This window comes from Electrona antarctica, assembly GCF_951216825.1.
Source record: "Electrona antarctica genome assembly, chromosome: 16".
NCBI classification, from domain to species: Eukaryota; Metazoa; Chordata; class Actinopteri; order Myctophiformes; family Myctophidae; genus Electrona; species Electrona antarctica.
Window position 1 is genome coordinate 18,024,434 of NC_136797.1, and position 13,255 is coordinate 18,037,688.

The window sequence follows — 13,255 nt, forward strand, 5'->3', positions numbered from 1 at the left end:
GATGCAGATGGAGCCTAGAGACACTGAGCTACTGAAGACTGCTGAACACACACGCAAACATTTAGATCCAATCATTCCCAGTATGAAAGGATAACAGGTTGTGTGTGTGTGTGTGTGTGTGTGTGTGTGTGTGTGTGTGTGTGTGTGTGTGTGTGTGTGTGCATATGTGTAACGTTGATCTTGTGGAATCAAGGCAGAGTGCAAGCAGCCCTGTAATCACTGTGCCGTCTCATGCCTGCTCAGTGTATCTGGGACCAGCTGGCTAATATCTGGTTACTGTGGTTCACTGCTGATTCAAGCAGATGGGTTCCTTCCTCTGTGGTGCGCGTGCGAGTGTGTGTGCATCATTGCATGTGTGTGTGTGTGTGTGTGTGTGTGTGTGTGTGTGAGTGCGGTGAGAAAAAGTGAAACAGAGAAAGACTGATGGAATGAAAGATGAGTGAGGCAGGGCGAGTTAGAGGGGTTAGGAGGAGAAAAACATCGCACCCGTGTGAAATGTGGGGCGCTCTTGTCATCGTACATCAATCTATGCTAGCGGACATTTGACATTGCTACATAAGGTACATAAGGTGGTCCCTTATTGGTCAAGCGCTCCCACCAACATGTGAATGGTTAGCCGATTTGCTCGTTTACATATGACGTAAGTTTTCCCTTCAATGTCAATGGCGTTTAATGTTTTGATGTTACATTTACGTCATATTTAGTGGAATTATCAGCTCTTATCATCATGCATCATCTCATACTGGCCAATCAGAATGCCTGTTGCCTGTGATTGGTTAGCTGATTTGCTCGTTTACATAATCGTAAATTTCGCTTCAATGTCAATGGCGGTTAATGTTTTGATGTTTAATTTACATTTAGCGGAATTCTGATGTAATTTCTCCGTATCAATGGCAAATATTGAGGCGTGTGAGGACAAGATTTAGCGGACATTTGACCTGAATTCCCCTTTCATTGTCAATGGCAAATCTTGAGACGTGGTGTGGTGTGTTTATAGAAGGGGCTAGCACCCCTTAAAATAAGATGCAAGGCCAGGGTGAGAGGGGAGAGAGAGAGAGCGTTGACATGATGACAGAGGCAGAATAAGCAATAAGCAATATAAATGTATGCTAAAAAACAATCACACTTGTATGAAGTGAGGGGCGTCTGGTACCATAAACAAACATTAGAAAAGTCCATAGACTTGGCTGCCTAGTTTAGCGCTCTAAACAAACTCTTTGGATGTATTCATTAATGATTTAATTCAATCGCCATGTGCCAGTGCCAGTGCGTTCAGCGTTTTTATCTTTTTATTTAAGAGCCACTGCAGGCGCGATGTGTCCAGGATGTAAACAAAGCTACAGGTGGTAGACAGAAATAAAATCACACCTGTGTGAAGTGAGGGGCACTCTAATCAATTATTTACCTTATACCAACCTTGAAATATACCTTAGTTACGTCACCAAGAATGGTGGTCCCTTATTGGCCAAGGGTTTCCACCGACATACCGACTTTGTGTTTGTGTTAAGACAGAATCTACACTATAGCAAAAACGACCATTGGATCATGAGTTAGGGTCCGTTGAAGAAAAGCTTCCAAAAACTGTCTAGGAAACAAATCTGAGATAAATCCCTAACACTAGGGCAGGCGGGATTTTTTCCCCCACTTCCGCTTCCTGCCTGTAGTACTATGTATGTGTCTCCTAGCAACTGAGGATCATTCAGATACAAGCGCCCTCTAGTGGTTAACACCATGCCTGCAGAATGGCTGGGCAATAATGAAGCCACCGTAAGTGGTTCTGCAGGCCCAGCCAGGTTACATTTATGAATGAATCGTGACGTAGGACATGACGTAGAGGTACCACAAGAACAGCGCGAGGGGTACTACGATAGGAGCCAACCAATCATATCAATGCTCGAGGGGTACTACCCGGAAGACAATGCATGAGGAGTGAGCAGGCCGCTTCTTATCACCTGACAGACGGAGAGTTTCCCTGGTAGGACGCAGCGTGGAAGGAACACGTTATTCCAACCAGTTCCTTTCCCCTATCAGGCGCCCCGGCTGGCCAGGGGGAGGCAGTATAGAGACCAGGATTACTGCATGTTTTTGTGAGGGTACCTACCCGGCTGAGGGGACACAGGGAGAACATGCAAACTCCACACAGAAAGGCCCTTTCACCAACTCCGACCTAGGGTATGGGCGCTGATGATGCGGAGGAGAGACACAACTGGCCCACATTCGAATCCAGGACCTTCTAGCTGTGAGGCGACAGCACTACCGACTGTGCCACCGTGCCCCTCTGTACAAAAAACACTGTGAAGGGAAAAAAGAGAGAGTACAGTAGGCATTGACAGAGTATATAGGCTTGAGACGGAGATGACAAATAAATTGACAAAGATAGAGAAATAGAATGTGTCCTAAACCTGACCGTAGTTTGTATCAGCAACCTACAGAGCCAACTCGAGTGCCATGATGTCATTGACCTTTCTCTGATTATTTGGTGTTCTAAATTAGACTGTTAGAAGTCTTCCTGTGTGTGGGGACTTTGAAGATGAGGTTTCCATTTGGTCTACAAACTAAAGAGGCATGCAGCCACACAGCCGTCGAGGTCATCAGACCACAACTGTGGTCGAGACAGCTAGCCAGCCGTCATCATGCAGGGAGGTCCAACAGTAGGTAAGTTGGAGTGGTTTGCACCACTCAAAAAAGGTTACTCTAATAGTAGTGTTTTTCAAACTCTTTCATTTCAAGGGCCACCATAACCTTTCCACTCCACTTGTATAACTCATTTGAATGTAAAGTTATTCCCAGCACTTTGAAGACCTGTATGTGTATGCAATCAATCAAATCACTGCTCACTTTACAAACATGACAAATTAGCAAATTAAAAAGAAAAATATTAAAACGTAAAAAAGGCCAGAGGTCTCCCCATTTTATTTACACATTTATTTGAAGTCATCTTGCTCTCCCACTTACATCTTCTCCTTTACAAACATCTGTTTCCTGGCATGCTCTTCCATAACCGCTCCGTTGCCTAAAGCATCTCTTTGTGGTGTTCAGTTGATAGTCGAGTCCTTTAGTCTACTGTATGTGCGCTGCGTTGTTCCTGGCGGTATTACTGAGCACATTCCTGTACTAAGGCTAATCCTGCATTTCTCTAACTTCTCATGTCCCGTTTGCTGATAGTTATTCTCTGCCATTGTCATCTACACAGTACGATTTTTTTTTTAATGGAGGATCGATTCTTTTTTCTCGCTCTTTCTCTTGGTAGTCGTATCTGCCAGTTCCCACCTGATGTGGTGCGGGAGTCCAGAGTGCTCCAGACCATACTGAACTAGTTTGCATAACTTCTTCAGTCCAAGTCAAGATGTACAGGTCATTGGGTATGCTATATAATCCACAGAGGATGATCTCCCACCATGAAACAGCACATCATAGGCATCCAACTCGATAGACATGGGCCTTTCCCCTTGGGCTTTCTGGATTGAATTTGCACATATCGTTGAATAACTGGTTCAAGTTGTTGCCACAAAATATGCACAGCTTTCAATTGTAGCCAAATACTGAATGACAACTGCATCATTCTGGAAGATCTGCAGAAGGCGTGTTCAGCTAGCAGTTGGTCTCTGTGTCAAACACATTGATATTATTTATCAAAAGTAGGAATTGGAGAAATCCCAAAAAGGCAGAGCGCATCCAAAACTTCAATTTATCATAGCACACTGGTGTTATTTGTAGACAAACCAGTCCCTCGTGACAAAATACACATAATTTAAAAAAGAATATTTATTTAAACAACACTTTTTAAACACTTTTTAAAAGGTTTTGGTGAAAAGGAAGTGGAACCAAAACCACCAAAACTCAGTGCAGGCCTGCTTCTCACAATAAGATATATTTTCTATATCACACCACACTCGTGCATCCTGTTAATGCTACCGGTAACTGCAGAAAACATTAAGCAGTGAGGTTTGTGTCTACTGTCTATTTTGGTCTACTGATTTATGTTATATAATTACAGTTTTGGAGTAATGTGACCAGTAGGCTATATCCATGTACTTGGTCAGTACTCCTGGACTGTGGCGTGTGTATTGCTTTATGTTCGGTTGTCAAGGAACCCTGAGACAAAGCACAGAATTCTATGTATCCCTTACTTGCTTGGTACAGAGTTTCTTGATCCCAGAGTTTCTGGGAGCTAGCTGTGAAGTGTGAACTAGTCGTGCCAAAGACAAAACCAGAAATGACACAACCATAAGCACTACTACATCTGATACTGTGCTTTTCAAAGGTAAACTGTGGTACCAGGCCCCTTGGGCTGCTTAAGTCAGATACATAAAAAACACACGTGCGCACGCACGCACGCACACGTGCGTGCGTGCGCGCACACGTGCGTGCGCACACGTGCGTGCGCGCGTGCGCGCACGCACGTGCGTGCGCACACGTGCGTGCGCGCGTGCGCGCACACGTGCGTGCGCACACGTGCGTGCGCGCGTGCGTGCACGCACGCGCGCACACGCGTGCGCGCACGCACGTGTGCACGCACGCACACGCGTGCGCGCACGCACGCACGCGTGCGTGCACGCACGCACGCGTGCGTGCACGCGCGCGTGCGTGCACGCACGCGCGCACACGCGTGCGCGCACGCACGTGTGCACGCACGCACACGCGTGCGCGCACGCACGCACGCGTGCGTGCACGCACGCACGCGTGCGTGCACGCACACGCGTGCGTGCACGCACACACGCACACGCGTGCGCGCACGCACGCACGCACGCACATGCGTGCGTGCACGCACGCACGCACGCACGCACACGCGTGCGTGCACGCGTGCGTGCACGCACGCACGCACGCACACGCGTGCGTGCACGCACACGCGTGCGTGCACGCACGCACACGCGTGCGTGCACGCACGCACGCGCACGCACGCACGCGCACGCACGCACACGCGTGCGTGCACGCACGCACGCACGCGCACGCACGCACGCACGCACGCGCACGCACGCACACGCGTGCGTGCGTGCACGCACACGCGTGCGTGCACGCACGCACGCGCACGCACACGCGTGCGTGCACGTACGCACGCACGCGCACGCACACGCGTGCGTGCACGTACGCGCGCACACACACACACACACACACACACACACACACACACACACACACACACACACACACACACACACACACACACACACACACACACACACACACACACACACACACACACACACACACACACACACACACACACACACACACACACACACACACACACACACACACACACACACACACACACACACACACACACACACACACACACAGTACAGAAAAGATATATACAAATATATATTGTATGGTGAACTCGGTAATAAAGATTAAAAATATTATTAGTATCTGGGTGCAATAGGTCTTGAAGAGGTGATGGAAAAGGTACTCACATTTTGTACTTGAGAAGAATTAACTATCAATACTGAAATATAGAATTGACTTGAGTAAAAGTACAAAAGTATTGGTATCAAAATATACTTAAAGCATCAGAAGTTGAATGTACTCTTTATGGAATGTTCCATTTCAAGTTTTCAGTCAGTCTTTTGAAAATAGCAGATCTATACAAGTTCACTAAAATCTAAAATGACAGATGCTTTCCTGTTTTTTATGGGTTAAAGTATTAGAAATCATCAGTATTGGAGGGACAGCGAGTGAACAGAGTTATTTTTTTGTTGTTGATGTAATCATGTATGGTTGGTGGCAGCATCAATTAGAGGGGCAGGTATAAATAAGATTTATCTTCTTCCTGCTCCTTTCCTTTTCTGTATGGAATATGTAACAAAATAATAAGTACAAAGTAAAAATGAATATGATCATGTAAAACCATAACTGAAATGAAATAAATAAATATGAAATGAAACACTGCCACGGATGTTGTCGGGCAATTGGCGGTGTCGCTGTGGCTGCTGCCGCTGCCAGAGAATGCACTCGCTGCTTCTGCAGTATTGTGTGTTTTTACACATTTTAATATAAACATAGGGTTTATAACCCTAAGGCAACCCTAAATATTCCTGACACCCGAATGTCATAAATGCAGAATGTGGGAGCTGGGAGGGGTCTAATATGATTACGTGGCCCGTGTGATCATTTATCTCACTACATAGCTGTGTGCTCACAGTGCTGTGTGATGATCAGCGCCCACTGTGTCACAGGCCAAACACCTGTGACACAGTGAAGATGGTTTATGCACCGTGGATGTAGAGATCAAAGGATTACAACAGTAATTCCCATGAGTTAAACTTCTTCTCCATTTTTTCTCTGACCCAACTTGACATTGTGTGTTTGTTATGGTTGTTTTCAGGAGCAAAGACCCCCCTGTTCCCACCTACTGTATGATGGACTTCACAAGCTGATGTGACATAGCAGTGCAGAGCAGTGGCATTTCCCCCAGGAAATATTGGATGACAAAATATTCAATAATTATTTTATATAAAAAAAAGAAATTGTCAGTTCTGACTTTTAAATGAATGATAAGACAAGACAAGTATTTGAATATTCTGAATCTGTGTTCAACTAATTATTGAGCTGGGGATATCTGCTTAGTAGGCTGGAGGGAAGACACTGACAGCGGGAAAGAAAGGTGTGAATGTCATTTGGCGTATGCCATTTATTAACAGAAAGTCCACAAATAAACCAAATAAATTGGTAACTGCTTGCTTGCCATGGCTAAGTTCCAACTTACAACATCAGAACATCATTTATGATATACTGTATATATATATATTATCAAGACAAGCGTGGTGTGGTGTACAACAATATGTCGATGTGGTAGGCCCCGGTCTCACTGTATGCACCAAAGACAAAAATTGGTCTATGAGCCCAACCAGCCACAGGTGCAGTGGTGGGGGAAGTACACAAGCCCATTACTTCTGCTAAAATATCCACTGTATAAAAACAGTTTAGGTGAGAACTGGGCTTCTTTATTAAATGATCTTTATGAGCTGATGTCTCAGATTAATGTGTTGAATAAACCAAGTCTAAGTCCATCCCTGACCCACCACAAACATGCACCGACATAAAACACACAAACCAAAAACAACCAAACCAAGAACAAATATAAAACGTTGAATTAACATGAATTAAACAGCTATAATCAAGCTAAACTCCCTGGACAATTTGCTTTAAGTTCTGTTGTGAGTCTCTGGTACTTATTTGTTGTAATTGTGGAGCAGGGAAGTGCACTCTCTTTCAGAGTGGGTTGAGGAAAACAGTTTACAACATTCTTCTATATATTCTAGAGCAATCAATTTGAAAAGGAACATGGTGTCATTGTGTCAAGTCCAAGTCCCTCATTTCCCACCTTCCATTTAGTCAGACCTGCAGGGAACAGGGAACTGATCTTTATTTGCCTGGTTTAAGAAAGCTTGTTGGAGCAATCCTTCCTCCTCCTCATCTACGTCTCCTCCATAACCTGTTAGGTCATAAAAGTCACTGTCAAACCCAATTGATTGGGCTGAAAATATCCTTGCTGTAGGTCTACAGGTATTATTCCATACAGATTGATGCTACAAAAAATAACATCCTTGACATCTATACTGTCTAAAGTAAGGCCTGTGAATCTATTATTTTACTATGTTTTCATTCTTCAGTTAGTAATACTACTACTAAAAATACAACATTTTTATCTCTCTTACCGTCACTCGGCAGTGGACACACCCTGCAGTTCAGTGGGGGTGTTTCGGGTCTTCTTAGCAGGACCTTCATCAGCATTTAACTGTAGACTAGCAGAATATTGCACAATAAAGTGTATAATAATTTACAGAATATGGAAACAATCTTACAATGAATATTAACAGTGTTAACAGGGGGGGGGGGTATGGTAATACAGGATGGATGCTAGCCATTGGCCATATTCTACTCTCTTAAATACTATAGACACAAATGTGTCTTAATGCTGAACTAATTTTATTGGAAGGACATTTGGGATAGACTGTTCTGATTTGATTCACAGAGGAGAGTAGAACAAATATGTATTGGTATGGAAGATAACGACAGTGGAATGCCAGGCCAGCAATGTTATTAGTGAGTGAATCTAGGATGTTGTGTAATTGTATAAGAAATAAATTACCTGCTGCAGGAAGCAACTGTGGGGTCAACAGTGGTTCCATCAACCTCCTTATCCTGCACTGCATCTGCACCTGAAAGACACATCAAGGTCATTATAGTGAATGAAAAGTAAAACAGAAGAACTGTCTGATTTGTACACTAAATTAGGATGAGCAACAATTCTGTTTTCATAATGCTTTAGGAATAATTTATGATGAAGACGAGCTGTAAAAAACGAGAAGAATGAGAATGAGATGGACCAAGATGTTTAGACAACACAGAGCAGTCATTTATTTTACATTGAACACAATGCCTCCAAATGTGCCTCAGTTTGTAAGCGTCTGGTAACTTCTCTGTTACAGAAAACAGACGGAAATGCGACATAATATTACTGTTAACTGCAAGATCAGAAGAATCATGGCATTTGGGAATATTTTGAGTCGTTTAAAAAACGCAATACAAACAAGTTAGTGAAGTTACCATATAGAACATAATCAGAAGGAGATAAGTTTGATTCCTCTGCTTTATTATTGAGGACTTTTCACTGTCATATTAGTTTACAATTATATGTTTGTTCTGTATGTGACAGCATGTGTCAGCTCAGATCATTTACATGCAAAATGCATGTATGCTGTTCACTTCACAGATTTATTTCTGTATGATAACCCATTTATGAAAGGTTGCACAAACTAGAGGGTAGCACGGGTCCATAAAATTGGACCCGGTCCGAAACTGAACTAAGGATATTTGGACCGAACCGACCAGAGAAACCGCACCCGCCCCGAAACGGCACAGAAAAGGATTATTTGGATCTGTTCCGAAACGGAGACGATTAAATTAGGATCCGATCCTAAATAGACCGAAGCATATTCCAGCTGGGTCCTTACAGGCAAATGCCAGGCAAATTAATTCTCAGTTCGGCTCTCTGACCCGTGCTACCCTCTAGCAGCTAGAGGGTAGCACGGGTCAGAGAGTCAGTCTAGCACAAACTACAACCCTTTTTTTCCCTCACCTGTATGAGTCCTCATGTGTGTCTTCAGATTATCACTTCGACTGAATCTTTGTTGACAAACTGTACAAGTATAGGGTTTTTCCCCTGTATGAGCTCTCATGTGTATCTTCAGAGTACCATTTTGACAGAATCTTTGTTGACAAATTGTACAAGTGTAGGGTTTTTCCCCTGTATGAGTCCTCATGTGTTTCTTCAGACTACCATTTTGACTGAATCTTTGTTGACAAACTGTACAGGTATATGGTTTTTCCCCTGTATGAGTCCTCATGTGTTGCTTCAGAGTATGATTAAGACAGAATCTTTGTTGACAAACTGTACAGGTATATGGTTTTTCCCCTGTATGAGTCCTCATGTGTTTCTTCAGATCATTACTTTGAGTGAATCTTTGTTGACAAACTGTACAAGTGTAGGGTTTTCCCCCTGTATGAGTCCTCATGTGTTTCTTCAGACTACCATTTAGGCAGAATCTTTGTTGACAAACTGTACAGGTATATGGTTTTTCCCCTGTATGAGTCCTCATGTGTTCCTTCAGAGTATAATTATGACTGAATCTTTGTTGACAAACTGTACAGGTATATGGTTTTTCCCCTGTATGAGTCCTCATGTGTCTTTTCAGATTCTTGGAACTAAAGCCTTTGTCACAAATGGTACAACTAATTATATTGTTCTCTGTGTGACTCTTCATGGATGGAGTATGTTTCACTGATTTCAAGTCCAGGGACAGCTTGTTGCTTAAAGACAATCTTTGTCCTTCCACATGTTGTGTCTTGAGTGATTTCAGTGTGTTTAAAGCTGACTGGTGTTGCCTGGTCTCCTCCCACTCATCACTGTCTTCAGTGATGTCAGATTCAGAACCGTGTGAAGAAAGGAGCTGTTTCTCACTAGTTGGCTGCGATACTGAACAGTCCTCTACATCAGTTGTAGTTTTCATGTGTTCAGTTGAGATGCTGGATAGAAGCGCTGTGTCTCTGTTTTCATCATCATTTTCACTTTTTACTGTTAGTAATGTCAATATTGACCCGGCAGCCTCCTCTGGTATTATAAGTAGCTCCGCGGGCTCCTCTTTAATCTGGTGGGGTTCTGGTTTCTCCTGGACCAGACTGGGGATCCTCTCCTGCTCCTCTTTACACACAGGAAGGAGTGTGACATCTAGAAGGAGGAGAGAGGAGGTGACATCAGCATCGCGCAACTCAAATAGGTGATTCTCTCAAATAGACTATGTATTGGAAACACTGGTTACTACTGTTTGGATTTGTAGGTCTGTTCAGTTTTTGCATAGCACATATGAACACCAGCATTACAAAACCAATGCAACAGGGTGGTCCTTCATATTGGAACGGTATCAGGCTTGGTTTTCAAAGCAGTGTGTGTACGTGTAGGAGCCAAAGAGTGCTTTAGCCTATAGTCATTTTCACTTAGTTGGTGATGGGTGTGGGCACCACATTGACGCTCCATTATTGGTGGGAGCGCCTCTGTGGTTGGCCACCATACAGGTCACAAATACAGGTGTCTACCAGCTCACTCTGAGGATGCTTGAACTTGGAGGCAGGGTGAGCTGGGAGTGATACATTTTGTTGACCGCACTCGCACTTTATTGATATTTTGGTTCATTCACGTTTTGTCTGCTCACTGTTTAAATTGGCTTCTTTGCACATATTTATTACATATATATATTTAGTGGAAATTGTATTGTGATATTTGGTGCACTGAATAACTATATAAAAAAAATTAACTTATGAGCTCGTTTGGACATTAATCCTTTTATCATTGTTTGTGGCGCATTACAGTTTTTAGCTCCCAGGTTTAGCCTGCTGGCATGAGTAATTTATTGGGAATTATTATCAGCCATCACAGTAAGTTTGTTCCCACTGGTTTTCTTCACAATTCAAATAATATTAAATAACCTTAGATTTCCACAGACATATCGGTAGGAGGACATATGATGATTTGACTACAGTTAGACTGATTGAAAACAGTCTGATGTGTGTTTCACACTCAATATGGTCAATATACAGTAATTACAGCAGTGTAATTATAAGCACTGGACTATAGCTGGACAGACGTACATTAAAACATTTCCACTCAGCTACGTTATGTCATGTGTGAACAATATAGCCAGTCTAAATGTCCTGTTTTAGTTAAAATTACATTATTTGGTGGTTAATACAACAAATCAATGATAAATTAAATCATTGGATAACTTGTTCATATGGATTGGAACAGGCAAAGTCACATGATAGATGTGTTTTACTAGTTTATATTGTTTTCCACGCTTGGTACACATGGTAGATAACAATCTGATTTATTACCACACTAGGTGTTGATTCAGATACACAAGCAGCATGAGTCATCTCATGTGCCAAATATAATTGATGTAGAAACCACCGCTAAAATTTGCTAATGTGTCAGTCAGCAAACCTGATGTCGTTCTCCCTTCTTCAGTCTCCTAGCCTTGTTTGCACAAGCCATTAGACCCCATACACATGGTGAACCACATTCTCATTAATTTCCTCCACCTACTGTGTTCCGTTGACCCATCAGCCTCCTCAGGTCTCTGAACAGACTCCTCCTGTTCTTCTTTAATCTGTGGAGGTTCTGGTTTATCCTGGACCAGACTGGGGCTCCTCTCCTCCTGTTCTTCTTTAATCTGTGGAGGTTCTGGTTTCTCCTGGACCAGACTGGGGCTCCTCTCCTCCTGTTCTTCTTTAATCTGTGGAGGTTCTGGTTTCTCCTGGACCAGACTGGAGCTCCTCTCCTCCTGTTCTTCTTTAATCTGTGGAGGTTCTGGTTTCTCCTGGACCAGACTGGGGCTCCTCTCCTCCTGTTCTTCTTTAATCTGTGGAGGTTCTGATTTCTCCTGGACCAGACTGGGGCTCCTCTCCTGCTGTTCAGGGGAAACCTCCTCTTTCCACATAGGAAGGAGTGTGGCATCTAGAAGGAGGAGAGGAGGTAAAATCAGGAGAGAGCAACTCGTTGCATTTTCTGTTGGGATCAGATTTATTCTTCTACTTATAGTGAAGGGACAGCTAGGCTTCTAGCCAGAGCTAGGCTTCAGTCACACTCTTGAGCCAAGGATACATTAAAAATACTTTTTGTATTATCTAGACAGGGCTATACATATTAAAACAAATAGAAAAACCCCAAACGCCCGTCCCGATGGGATCCCTCTTCAATACAAACTAGTTTTTAACTTTGAGCACATTATCACCACAAGGACTGGAGTCTTCACCTTTTTTGTATCTCAACAGCACTCGGCTCGCCTCTGTTCTTATTTTTGAGGGGCGCTAGCCCCTCCTATGCCCAGCTTTGCGTGCGTGTGTACCCCATTTACATTGATTGGCTGAGCACGGAATGTGAGGATAAAAAGTGAGGACAGAAAAGTGAGTACACCAAAAGTTTTTGGTCGGAATGTGATGTATGATGTATCATAAGAGCACCCCTCACTTAACACGGGTGTGATTTAAAAAAACAATACTCAACAATGTCAATAACTGCATGCAGTACATGAATTCATTACTAGCCTCAGTTCCATATACACTGTATATAGAACCCTTACTATTTTACGGTATTAATGATATTTTATATACTATATAGACTCCTGTTTATAAACACTGCTTCATAGTATATACAGTATAACTATTGTTATAATGTAATTATTTGTATTATTTGCGCAGTGTACAGTATACAGTACTGTTCCCCTTTTTCCCATTTTATGTTCCTTGAAAGTTCATAGATTAATAAACGATTGCTGCTACAGCTTATAAACAAAGTTTATACAGGCTGATGTACAGTAGGTTCATACTCACTGCTTTGACCCAGTGTTACATGGGAATAAATCAGTGACTTAACAAGACCCTTTTAGTTAAATGTAGCCAGGCTAAGTGATTTTCTTTGGTTAAATACGTGTTAAATAGCTATATTCTGGCAGGAATCAATGCTACAGTTTATTCAGTAGTAGGAGTCTCCATGTGTCTCCAGACACATGGAGAGTTGGAGAGACAAGACAAGAGTTGGAGAGACAGGGAGACTGTACTGAACAAACACTCTATAGCAATTACTACTATCAGAAAATAGTGCTTTAACTTTTAATTTAAAAACGTTTTGTCACAAACTACCTTTAATCACACTATAGACATAATAAAACAAACAAACTTAGGCCTCCTGTCATAT